Genomic DNA, 14,050 nt, shown 5'->3' on the forward strand with positions numbered 1-14,050 from the left:
TGTAGCAGCGGACGGTACTCAGCCTGAAGTGCAGGAGGTCCCTCCAACTCCGGGGCTGCAAGGACAGGGGGAGGATGTTGCCGACCACCCGGTCATGGGTGGCTTGGTGCCAGGGGTTGCGGATGGTTTACGGCTGTGGCCGCTGGACTACGGGACAATGGACTCGGCGCACTGCTCGCCACCTGGGGAGAGGGGATCAGCTACGAACAGAGGTTAAAGCTCCTCTCGATCGCAGTTGGAAAGGGTTCCCAATCCCACCTTGTAAATGGGGAACAAGAGCTTTCCCGTCCAGATCACCACAGTTTTAGCAAGTTCATTGATGGCACGGATGACCTGGACTCATTTCTAAATGATTTTAAGAATCAGTGTGGCCGGTTCCGAATACCGAAGAGGGACTGGGTGATCAATCTATGACCACTACTATCCGGCAAAGCCAAAAGAACCTTGAATGAGCTTTCCAGTGTGGATGCCGATGATTATGGGCATGTCAAGCGTAAGCTGATGGTCCAGTATGCCCTGACTCCCGAGGGGTATAGGAGCAAGTTCCGGACGGGGGATGTGAACCCAGGGGAATCATTTGCGGACTATGCCAACAGAATGTAGATATAGTGGAGAAGTGGTGCTCTAGTACTAGGATCTGTATCCTTATATTGAGAGGAAAAGAGCAAAACACTGGGTAATGATTACTAAAATAATCAAACACTGAACCTATAAGAGGGCTCTAAAGTACCCTGAAGGTAGGGGTAGGTGCACGGAGACACTTCCCCTGCCTCATTGGGTAGGCCCCAGGTAAACATACTCACAAGACTACCAGTTTCTCTATCCAAAGCATGCAGCTGTATTCAGGTAAGTAGAATTCAAATGCAGTGTGTGTGCAGCGCACAGCAAAGAGTTGAGAGAGAGCAGGTCTGGCAAAATAAACTCTTTAATGACAAGCCATAAAATAGAGGGTTGTAAGCCTTCAGAATGGTCAGGCACGGGACCCAGTGGGTCACGGGGGTATGAGGCTACCAAGTACCATACCTTGCTGGACTTAATATTTCAAGAGCAGCTGATGCAACACTTTCCCCCCTACATACGGGCTTGGATCTTTGACCATAAGCCCAAGACCTGGGAGGACGCTGCCCGGATGGCCGACGAGTATGTGGCCAGCAGGATTGTGCTGGATGAGCCAACAGTTCCCAGAACAGGGGCCCAAGCAGCCCCGGGAGCTAAAACGACCCCTCAGTGGACCGTTAAACCTGCAGCCGCAAGCAAGGCGCCAAAAGCTGCAGAATTAAAACATGAGAGGTGTTTTACCTGCAACAAGGTCAGGCATCTTAGACCCGATTACCCGGACTGGGACCGGTCCGCAGGACCCCATCAAGGGCACCGCTTCCAAGCAGCAAAACCAGTCGCCCGTGTGCGACTGGCACTATCGGAGAGGGCAAGCGCAGCCGTGACGCCAGCCAACAGAGGGATGACCACGGAGGAACCAACCCTTTCCACCTCAAGACCTGCAGTGGAGGACAGATGACATCAGGTTGCGCCAGTCGGGCTGCAACTCAACGTTGCCCGGAAGAAGCATCTGCGGAAGTTGACCATCGGAGACCGGCAAGCAGACGGGCTGCTGGACTCCGGTGCCACCGTGACTCTGGTTCGCCCTGATATGGCGCGGCCAGAGGATTTGTTCCCGGGCACAAGGATGCAAGTGACCATGCCAGACGGAGGAACGCGGTCAGTACAGGTTGCCCAGGTCTTTTTGGACTGGAGGGCAGGTCGTGGCATGAGGGAGGTGGGGGTATTGCCTGGGTTGGATGCTGAGGTGCTCCTTTGCAATGATATAGGGCATGTTACCAGTGTTTTTACTACGGAGCTGACACCTGCTGCACCGGTTGCAGCGATTACCAGGAGCCAGTCTGCAAAGATCACAGCAGCAGCCCCTGTCCCCCTGCATTTGGAACCTACAGTTCCAGCAGTCTCTGAGGAGACCAGACAGGTAAGCCAGACTCAGTCCACTTCTGACACTGACTTACTGTACCCTGTCCCTGTTCCCTGTCCCCCTAACTCAGGTATGACCATGGGGTGGCCAGAATTAGGTACTCAGTTTAGGGAAGCGGTGCAATCTGATCCCACCTTGGAGGGCATGAGACTTCGGGCGTCCGAGTCTAAACCAAGTGAGGGGTCTGATTACTACCTGTGGCACCGTGGGCTTCTGTATAGAGATCAGGGGGCTACAGGGTTAGATAAGGTTTGGACTGGCAAGCGAGAGTTAGTGGTACCCACGGGGTATAGGCAACAGTTATTACGGGTTGTCCACTCCATCCCGTTGGCGGGGCATCAGGGGGTCACACGCATGAGAGCCCGGCTCTTGCAGCGTTACTACTGGCCGGGGGCATCCAGCGAGGTGGCATTCTGTTGCTTCTGTGACGCCTGCCAGCGAGTAGGTAAGGCGGGTGATTGTGTAAAGGCACCCCTGAGACCATTACCGTTGTTAGGGGAACCCTTCCAGCGGGTGGCAATGGACCTTGTGGGGCCCCTTATGATCCCTAGCTGGACAGGGAAGCGCTACATCCTCACGGTGGTGGATTTTGCCACCCTGTACCCTGAGGCTGTAGCGCTGGCTACTATTGACGCGAAGGCAGTGGCTAAGGCTAAGAAATTATTGTTTTGGAAAGGCTTGTTTTCATGTATTTTAAATGTATTTTTCAGCTATGCTTGCAATGTGTGTCATGTAATTTTTATTTAGATAGATGTAATTTTTGGTGCTGTTTGCAGTACTTTATTTCAGGGTGAGGTTTGCTTTTTAATAGTGGATTATTTGTGGTCATTATATTTTGACTGATGGTTACTTTTTTAATGAATGGTTTGGTTTAACGATTTGAATAGTTAATTGTGTAATTGATTTGGATTTGATTGTAATAGATTTTTGATTTTATTCATTGATGGTAATTTATTTCTGTTTGATGGAATTCTATCTGGTTTACAATAGTTTATTTTATTTGTAACATTGATTGACATACAGTAGTGTACATGATGTATTGATGGTGAGCTGAGAATTTTCTTTTGTTGATATGTTCTTTTGTTTTAATGTGGCTATATAATATTGAATGTTTGATATGCAATGTGATGTATTGATTTGGAGAGTTGCTATTTTTTTGGGGTGCATATTTTTGTTAATCCTTAAACATGTCTTTGTATATTGGTTAATCATGAGTATATATGTATATAATATTATAAATATTAATGAGAGAGAGAGAGAGAGAGAGAGAGAGAGAGAGAGAGAGAGATAGAGAGAGAGAGAGAGAGAGAGAGAGACATAGACATGATGAAGCCACTGTACAAATGAATGGGTGAAGGATGGGTATCGGGGCAGGGTGGCTTAACCCAGCAGTGTACAAATTGGGGGATGGGGGCGCAAGATTGTTTAGGGTGGTGCAGGAAACAGCTTCGATTTTGCCAGGAGCAGAGAAAAAAAGCCGTCTGTAGCAGCAATTTTTCTTTTGGCCATTAGGTGGCGCTGTGCTACACAGCTACACAGCAGCATCTCCTTCTTGCATCAGCGTGTGTGGCATGGGGAGAGGGGGTGAGTGAGACTGGGACATGGGGGGCGATACTGGAACATGGGGGGGGGCGAGACTGGAACATGGGGGGGCAAGACTGGGACATGGGGAAAGGGTGTGAGTGAGACTGGGACATGGGGAGAGGGGGTGAGTGAGACTGGGACATGGGGGGGTGACTGGGACTGGGACATGGGGAGGGGGGTGAGACTGGGACATGGGGAGGGGGTGAGACTGGGACATGGGGAGGGGGGTGAGACTGGGACATGGGGAGGGAGTGTGAGACTGGGACATGGGGGGTAGTGAGACTGGGACATGGGGGGGAGTGAGACTGGGACATGGGGGGTGAGTGAGACTGGGACATGGGGGGGGAGTGAGACTGGGACATGGGGGGGGTAGTGAGACTGGGACATGGGGGAGGAGTTTGACTGGGACATGGTGGGGAGTGAGACTGGGACATGGGGGGGAGTGAGACTGGGACATATGGGGGGGAGACTGGGACATATGGGGGGGAGACTGGGACATATGGGGGGGAGACTGAGACATATGGGGTGGTGAGACTGGGACATGGCGGGGGTGAGACTGGGACATATGGGGGGGTGAGACTGGGACATTTGGGGAGGGTGAGACTGGGACATATGGGGGGTGAGACTGGGACATATGGGGGGGGGGGTGAGACGGGGACATGGGGGGTGAGACTGGGACATGGGCCGGTGAGACTGGGACATGGGGGGGGGTGAGACTGGGACATGGGGGGTGAGACTGGGACATGGGGGGGTGAGACTGGGATATATGGGGGGTGAGACTGGGACATGGGGGGGTGAGACTGGGACATGGGGGGGTGAGACTGGGACATGTGGGGGGGTGAGACTGGGACATGGGGGGGTGAGACTGGGACATGTGGGGGGGGTGAGACTGGGACATGGGGAGGGAGTGTGAGACTGGGACATGAGGAGGGAGTGTGAGACTGGGACATGGGGGGTGAGTGTGAGACTGGGACATGTGGGGGTGAGACTGGGACATGGGGGAGTGAGTGTGAGACTGGGACATGGGGAGGGGTGTGCGTGACATGAGGGGGGGTGAGAGTGTGAGATGGGGAGGGGGGTGAGAGTGAGTGTGACATGGGGAGGGGGGGTGAAAGAGCTACATGGGGAGGGGGGTAAGAGAGAGACATGGGGAGGGGGTGAGAGAGAGACATGGGGAGGGGGGTGAGAGAAAGACATGGGGATGAGAGAGACACTGGAGGGAAGGACACTGGCAGGAGGGAGGGAGACACAATAGCTGGAGGGAGAGTGTGAGAGAGACACTGGGGGAGGGAGAGACAATGGCTGGGAGGAGAGTGAGACAATGGGGCGAGGGAGAGAGACATTAGGGGGAGGGAGAAAGAGAGAGAGACACACAGGGGGAGGGAAAGAGTGGGGGGAGGGAGGGGGAGACACTGAGGGGACGGATAGAGAGGGACTGGAGGGGGAGTGAGAAATACAGGGAGAGGGAGAGACTGGAAGAGGGGAGAGAGGTTCTAATGTGGCGGGAAGAGAGTTATTAGTAATACAGCAGAAATGGGAACGCTATTAGACAAATATCATAATATTTATTTTTAAGTGATGTAATTTGTGTTATAAATACTTTTTTTGAAGACGTGTGGGGTGGGCGTTACAAAGCTGGTTCACCCTCATTGGCTGAACCAGCTCACGTGCGCTGACGTCTTGTGATTTTGATTACATCAGGCAGGGGGGGCCCGAGAAATTTCCTGGATGAAAAGGGGGGCTCGGCATAAAAAGTTTGCTCACCCCTGGCTTAACCCCTTAATTACCTTTGCGGCTATTAACCGATAAGGTGATTAAGGGGTTAACTGATATTAGAATAAATTTGCTATGTATTTTTTTGGCAACGGAGGACAGAAAGCTCTTGCTGGCGAAGGGGCTTCATATTGATGAGGTAAGTAGAACTGTATTTATTTTATTATCCGAGTTAATGTGTTTAATAATGGACAAAAAAGCTATTATCCATATCTGGATAATAGTTATTTTGCACATTACTATATGTGTTTGGGGTGAGGGGTGGGGGGGTGGGGGGGTGGGGGGGTGGGGGGGTGGTATTTATTTAAATGTATAGGACAGGTTTATTTTTTTTACATACAGGGTTGGTTCCTTAGGTCTGCGGGGACCTCTGGAGACCACCTGAGGGCTCCCCGGACGCTCACGGGTACCAGGCTGCGGGCTCACGGGGGACACCTGCGGGGAAGAACCGGGGGCCCCACACCTGTGGGGGCCCTGTGGACCTGTAGGGACCACCTGAGGACCCTCAGACCCTCGTGGGAACCACCTGAGGACCCTCAGATACCTGTGGGGCTGACCCGGGGCCCCCCAGACACCCGCGGTCCAACCTGTGGAGACCCCATTTGGGGCCCATGGTGACCCGTGGAGACCACCTGGAGGACCATGGCGCCTGACTGGGACACCCATAGGCCTCCAGACCCTGTGTGCACCCCTTTGCTGGGCCACTGTGGGGCCTGCGGACACCCGTCAGGACCACCGGGGACTCCCGTGGGCCTGGGCTATTAACCCGTATGTAAAAGAATAAACCATGTATTTATGGGGGGGCACAGGGCGTGGGTGGGTATTGTATTGTTTATTAAATATAGTTATGATTATTGTGGGTAGCAGGGGTGGGGGAAGGGGGTATTGTCCCCTTGCCAGGGTGGGTAGGCCTCCCGGTGGGTAGTGGTTGAGTTTGGTTAGGCCTCACGGTGTGGGTAGTGGGGGAGGGTATATAGGCCTCCCGAGTGGTGCGTGAGGGTGGGTTAACCCCTTAATGACTATAGCGGTTAATGACCGCTAAGGTGATTGAGGGGTTAGGGTACATTACATTGGCTTTTGTTATTCTTGTTTATGTTTTGCAGCAGCGGAGGGGGCATAGATGGGGATGAAGATGAGAATGGCCTTCATCATGGCAGCCGGACGTGGGTGAGTGCAATATGTATTTATTGTGCTTTATGTATTTGAAATGGCAAATGCACTACTATCCATATGTGGATAATAGTAATTTTGCCCATTACTATTCGTGTTGGGGGGGGGTGTATTTATTTAAAAGTATTTTATGTGTTATTTTATTATTTTTGGGGGGCACAGAATTGGTACTGCAGGCCCGCGGGGACACATGCGGGGAACACCCGAGGGCCTCAGCCGGCCTATAGTATCATTGCTGTGCATATATGTACTGTATGTTATTTATATTTATATTTATTTATTGTGGGGCTGTAGTGTGTATTGTTTTTATTGTGGGAAGCGGGGATGGGTGAAGTGGGTATTAGCCCCAACGGTGGGTGTTTAGGCCTTGCGGGTGGGTAGCGGGAGTGCTTAACCCCTTTATGACCATAGCGGTATTAACCGCTAACCCCCAACCCCCCCGCAAGCCCTAAACAGCAACCAAGGGCCAAATACCCCCTTCACCCACCCCCGCTTCCCACAATAAACCTGGCACGGGTGGTTAATCCCTTCATTGCCTTAGCGGTTATCCGCTAAGGTAATGAAGTGGGCTTTAAATGCATTTTTCCTGCCTCGGACGCATGCTGGGGCCTCTGGTGCTGGTATTAATGGGTATCAGCGCCGGAGACCCCCGACATCAATCCCATGTAGGAAAAAGGCCTGATTTTTTCTAAGTGTCGCCCTTGCCGATGCTTCTCCACCACCAACTTGTCAACTTGAGTTGCCGTAACAGATTTGCGTGAAAATCTCCATTCTTTTTTTTTTAACGTATATATTTTTATTTTTTCAGAAAACATAATAACATATAAAGGGGGGAAGGGAGTGGGGGGGAGGGGGGTACAGAAAATAAAAGGGTTATGGGGTGGGGGGGTAGGGCAGTGGGGTAGCATCCATCACTGGCTTCATGCAGGAAGCAAACATTCTATGATACTTGTCACATCCTATGCTAGGTCTAGATCTACCTAACCTTTAGTAGTTATTACTGGTTTCCTTACTATTTTATGGTTCCTATTGGGTTCTTCCATATGTAGGTCTCCCAGGGGTCCCATATTGTCAGGAAGGAGTTGTGTCTGTCGTGTATTAGGCTTGTAAGTCTCTCCATCGTCATTATGTAGTTTATTTTGTGCAATACCTCATTGATCGGGGGTGGGTCGTTCTTTTTCCAATGTCTTGCTATTACATTTTTGGCTGCGGAGAGGATCTGCGTTATCAAAAAGTCTATTTTTCTCTCAAGTCCGTCTGTCGGTTTTAGTAAGAGCACTGTTTCTATGTCCCATGTTAGCTCTACCCCTGTTGTTTCTTCTATTAGGCGTCTAACTCTTCCCCAGAATAGGATGATTTTGGGGCAGGTCCACCATATATGTTTAAATGTGCCTATTTGGCCGCAGTTACGCCAGCACATTCTTGAGTGGCGAGTAGCGGCAAAAAGCTGCTCAGGGCTACTAGAATTGAGCGGGTTTGAAAACATGGCTAGTAGCAGCGAAAAGTGCCTTTTCGCCGTGCCTCTGCTGAAAAAAACCCCGCCAAAACGCAAAACGGGCAAAAAGTGACTTTTCGCCGCTTAGTGGATGACCCCCAATGTATCTCCGTCCCGGTTAATGGCGTAATTTGAAAGACTAATTGGCTAGTCAAAACTTACAACACTGTCCTTACCTGCTCACTTTATAAGTATGCTCCTCCTGTACACTGATGCTTATGGCACTTCAGCTGACAACACTGGCTAAATACATAGACACATTTTCTGTACTTATGCATTTTTTCCGCTGAATGCCTCTGGAAGAAGTCACACTCTCCAGCTGATTTCCTTCACTACAAATGTATTCTGTCCTGCTTTCAGTCTGCTGTTTTTCATGCCAAACTGTATTACTTCACAAACAGGCATAATTACAACCCGTCACACCTATTCTCTGTCTTTGACACCCTTCTTTGACCTCCTGCCTCACCGCTCTATTCCTTCCATTACACCCCAAGATTTTACCGATTTAGTTCAAGTGCATGGGGGAAGCTCTTCACAAAGAAATTCCCTTTTTTCCATCCACACCCCTCCTACCTAATCCTCCTCCATCTGCCGTTGTCTCTTCTTTCCAGGTACAGAGAAAGAAGTATCTCTCCTGCTGCTCTCCTGTACCTCCACCACATGCAGCCTCGACCCCATTCCATCTCTTGAAATCTCTCGTTTCTACCATGGTTCCCATCCTCACTAACATTTTTAACTCATCTCTGTGCTCTGGTACTTTTCCGTCTCTTTTTAAACAAGATATTGTTAGAATAACACCCTAAGCCTAACCTACTATGCTTTCTAACTATCACCCTTTCTTCCTCTTGCCTTTTGCTTCTAAACTTCTTGAACGTAATGCCTCTTTACATATACCTCACTTAACTCCCATAACCTACTGTACCTGATCTTCTCCTCATCCGCACAGCATATTCTAAAGAAACTACACTCACCAAAGTAGCTAATGACCTCCATATTGACAAATCTCAAGGAAACTAGTCCATTTAGGTTCCTGTTGACCTCAGCTTTCGATACTGCTGACCACCCTCTTCTCCTACATATTCTTCTCCTACATATTCTTCACTGTTGGCATCCGTGACACTGCCCTCTCCTGGTTTTCTTCCTACTTTTCTGTAACGCTTGCGCTACCCACAAACAAGACAAGACCCCGGTACTGAGGTGGGAAGGTATGAAATCACGCACCCACAGCAGCGGAGGCGTGCCTGGAAGATGGATTGTTTAGCGTTGCCGGATCACGGCTGGAGAGAGTGGGTTAATCCGTATACTTGCCGGATCCTTGGGTTGGAGAGAGCAGAATCGTATAAGTCCGTTAAGCCATGGTCTGGGATTGTAGATATCAGAATGGTCATGAAGCTGTGATCGTGGGTTGGAGAGGTCGCCGTAGTTGAGGGTAAGCCAAGGTCAATATCTAGAGAGGGTTCACTTACAAGCCGGGTTGGTACACAAAAGGTTAATCTGCAAAACAAGACTGGAACAAGGCAAGGCACAACTGACGTGGAAGCAACAAGGCTACAAGTGGTTATACTAAGCAAAGACTGAATGACAGAACCAGGTTTATAAAGGGAACAGGAACCAGTAGGAAGGAAGGCAGAGCAGAGGCGAGGCCTCCACGGAGGTTCTATAGGCTGCAGGAGACAAGGGGCACTTAGCAGTGTTGACTCGTAGCTGGGGATCGGGGCACGTCGTCACGTGTGCGCGCCGTGCGCGAGGGAGGCACGGCGAGTCCGGGGGGCGGAGTCAAGCTCCGTGGTGCGGCCTGAAGAGCTGCGGTGCGCGTGCACTCTGTAATCAGAGTGGGGTGCATGCATGACCAGGAGCCGGGACGGAGGCAGCAGCAGTGGCAGGTAAGAAGGGAACACGTCGCAAGGGACATGTTCCTCGATTCCTTACAGTTTCTCACTGGTCCTTCATTGTCTCTAATGCCAACTCCTCCTCAACCTCTATGGAACACTCTGTAGGTGTACCTCAAGGCTCAGTTTTAGGCCCCTTACTCTTTTCTCTATATACCCTCTTGCTGGGTGACCTCAATGACTCCTTTCGATTCACCCATCATCTCTACGCCGATGATACATAACTATATTTATCTACACTGTACATTACATCTGCAATCCTGTCAAAAATTACAGAGTGCCTATCAGCTATCTCGGCCTGGATGGTCCTTTGTCGCCTCAGGCTTAACATGGCTAAGGCAGAACTTTTCATAGTCCATCTCAAACCAAGTCCCATTGTTCCCTTATCCATTACATTCAATAACACTACTATCAACGCCTAGGGGTTACATTTGACTCCTCCCTTTCCTTGTCTCTGCATATAAACACTGTTACTAAATCTTGGCACTTTTTCCTTTGCAACATTGCCAAGATACGCCCCTTCCTATGTTCCACTACCCCTCAAATACTAATGCATGCCTTGTTCTCTCCTGTATTGATTACTGTAACATTATTTTATCTGACTTCCCTGCCTCACATTTCTCTCCGTTACAGTCAATTAAAAATGCTGCTGCCTGAATCATCTCCTGCTCTTCTCTGCTTCTCACCTCCTGAACTCTCTCTGCTGGCTCTCTAGTAATTTCCGTATAAACTACAATATTCTCCTCCTTACTTAGTTTAGCCTTACCCTAACGCTCTACACTCCTCTACACCTCCATATATCCCTACTCATCTCTTACGCTATAACTACGTTTGTCTCATCTTTGCACCTTTTACCTCTACAGCCATCTCCCTTCTTAAATCTTTTTCACTAATCTCTCCTTACCTATGGAACGCTCTTCCTCTCAATATTTGTCAAGCACTTGTACTTTCCACATTCTAAGCCCATTTTATAATCCCCCTCTTACAAGAAGCAGCTCATCCACCTCTGCTATGAACCCCAGATGCACATTATCTCCCCTGTCTGCACTTCTAATAATGCACTTTTTACTCCTGTGTCTGTTAGCCTCCCCACATAGCATTAGATTGTAAGCTCTTTGCGGCAGGGTCTCCTTTAACCTTATGTTGCCATTTACCTGTTCCACTTATTCCCATTGTTTGTAATGCATATTATTTTCCTCCTATTGTAATGTTGTAAAGCGGTGTGTACATAGTTGGTGCTTCATAAATAAAATCATACATACATATAGACGCAACATGGCCCAGAAACAGAGTAGAAGTTGACTAGTTAATGTGTAAGTCTGAGAAAAAATGGTTTATAGATTGTTATGGATTTTCAAGGTATCCAGTAAATGGTTCAGTATTACTGTAATGTACAAAATGTGCCGCTTGCCGAGGCAGGCGGAGGAGACCCCTTCTAAGGAACCTTCCTCCACCCCATCTACCTAAGTGGTGGTATATATTAATTTATTATTTGGATTTAATACTTTTTTTTAACCATTAAACTTTAGTGCGTGTGTTTTTGTGAGCACTTTCACCTGTGTACACCCGTTAGGAATTTTGTTTATTTATTTATTCCTTGAGTGCTAGTTGTATAGGGGTCTCCTCCGCCTGCCTCGGCAAGCGGCACATTTTGTCCAGTTTCTCTCACCCCTGGCACCTATCTATATAGACTGTAGCAAGAGCTTTTCCCTTCCCCTTTCCCCTTCATTTTACTGTAATGTAGTCTAAATAACTGACCGACTGTCAACTTGTCAAGTGTATTATGTAATGTAGGAGAAAGTTTACTTATTTAATTTTTCTTGTATATTTACACCGTGTGGCAATGATTATTGTACAAAAGAATGTAAGATTATTTCTCCAACCACTTTTTTTCTTTTGTTGTATACAGGAAAAAATCCCACTTTAACTGTAGCGAAAAGAAAGGAGTGGAGAAGAAGCCTGAAAATGGACTAACTTTATTTACTTACTTCTCCCAACTATAAATATAAAGAATTGTAGAGAATAGTTTTATACTGTTATTATGATGTTTTTCTACATGAGCAAACCAGATAAATCATAGTGGTCCATTTACTGTAGTCTCCCAGAAGCAAAACAGAGAGAAATCAGTGCGAGAAACCAATGCAATGGAGTCAATTGAATTTTGTCTTTTGATAAATCAAGTACAATTTTGTGTGCTGGTTTGCCCCATATTTGGCCCTAGGGAACTTTAGTAAATAATCTCCACATAATTTTTTAAGTGAAACTTCTTTGCAGGCACTAAATCCGTTTTCCAGGAGATGGAAGTAGGTTATGGAAATTACATCAGGCTGACGTCAGTGCTGGTAGATGAGGCCAACACTTACCTCCATGCCCACAGTCGCCCGCCGCCATCAGTAGAAGCGCTGAGGCGTCCAGCACTGAACGAGGCCATTAGTACAAGCTCTGGGGCGTCCATCTACGCACATACATCACCGGCGCTGTCTGCCATCACATACACTTTCACACCGGCAGCCATTCCCCTCAACGCATGCGCAGAGGCTCTGACCAAAGCCAGCGAGAGCCGTCCCCCTCCATGCATGCGCAGAGGCTCTAACCACAGCCAGCGACAGCTGTCCCCCTCCACGCATGCACAGAGGCTCTGATTTGCGCTTGCGCAGAAGAATACTAAGGCTGGTCTCTGGCACACATGCGCAGAGGCCTCTGGAGCTTGGCAGCCATCATCAACACACACAAACACACACTGATACACACATACACACTGACACATGCAGTTCCACACACGCAGTCACATGCACTGTCTCCCACAAGCGCTCACACACATGTGCTGACACACACACTGTCACACACACACTGTCACACACACAGTCAGTCACACACAGTCAGTCACACTGTCACACATACACACACTGGGAATTCAGTTAGTGCAAATAGCTAAGATGGGGTGAGTACCGAGCACACATGTTCTAAGTCAAATTTCTTTGCGTTTTGTCAATTAAATAGTATTTTGATTTTTAATTAAAAACATTACCAACACAAATACAATTTCTGTGACAAAACAGTGACGAAAGACAAAGAAGTTACACTTAAAATGTGCGTCCTCGAGACACACAATTTTTTTAGCAGGTTATTCTAACCAAAACAGTTACTGATTAAGACTTCAAAAGTGCTTTTTGGTTCTAATTTGTTACTTACAAAAAAAAATAAGATTGTGCTTAATATCTCTGCCTTTTAGGTGCACATTGTAAAGAGAGGTTGATTAGGGGAGCCTGGGCATCTGAAAAGTAGAATTTGGATCACGATGGATGAATAATTCTGATCATTCACAAAACATTCTAATGCCACCTTCAGTACCACAACATTTTGTTAGTGTAATTATCAGTGTCAAAGCGTTGTGGTATCATTGCTTTAACATCATGATCAAGGCAAAATTGTTGCAATTCTGGGACAGAAAAATCTACACCATACCACCATATGTATCAAGGAAAAATATCCACTTGAAACCAATAAGATTTTCTCTTTGATACATCTGATGCAGGTTCTCGCACTTGAATTACTCCACTTTTGCATTAATACATAGACCGCTGCATAAATATAAAAAACCCAGTATCATTATCTTCACTCTGTGGGGGAAGGGTAATGGACCATTTTGGCTCTGTCTTTTTTTAGGCTGTAGTATCCAATGTTTGTCTGCAATGCAAAATGTGTGCCCAGATGTTGTTTTGCCTATTCCCCAAACCCCCCTTTCAAATGCTGTCTGGACTACTCAAGTCTTCATTTATAATTAAAAGGTTAAATAAAACTTCTTGTACCCTGAAAATGATTATCCTGTCTCTATTTCTATTTTGTGTGGTCGTTTGTGACAGTGTATGTGTATTGAGATAGAGTAAAGAAGTAACCTTTGAAAATGAAGAACCCGGTACTTGCTTATCACTGATAAAGATGACAGGTGCTAAGTTTAGAAGCAGAATTAAAGTATATAAATAGAATTCAAGTACTTGCATAGTCCCTCATTGACATCACCAGTCCAAAATGACTGCCTGCTAACTCCTAGGAAGATCACAATTTTAGATTTTAAGGTCTGTAGCTGCTTAGGTGTGCTTACACACTTATATTAGTAAACTTTTTTTGTTTTAGGCACAGGTCCATGCTCTGTAGAAC

The 14,050-nt window shown here is 47.8% G+C and overlaps 1 protein-coding gene across 3 annotated transcripts in view; it reads left to right on the forward strand.

Moving 5' to 3' along the window:
• IGFBPL1 (insulin like growth factor binding protein like 1) overlaps positions 1-13,712 on the forward strand; it is a 210,992-nt gene extending 197,280 nt beyond the window's left edge. For all 3 annotated transcript variants that reach the window (XR_012801937.1, XM_075602978.1, XM_075602963.1), the window contains one exon: positions 11,802-13,712. The gene's annotated coding sequence lies outside the window, so the exon portion shown is untranslated. The remainder of the gene's footprint in view (positions 1-11,801) is intronic.
• Positions 13,713-14,050: the final 338 nt, after the last annotated feature.

Source organism: Ascaphus truei, chromosome 1 (assembly GCF_040206685.1).
Source record: "Ascaphus truei isolate aAscTru1 chromosome 1, aAscTru1.hap1, whole genome shotgun sequence".
Taxonomy (NCBI): domain Eukaryota; kingdom Metazoa; phylum Chordata; class Amphibia; order Anura; family Ascaphidae; genus Ascaphus; species Ascaphus truei.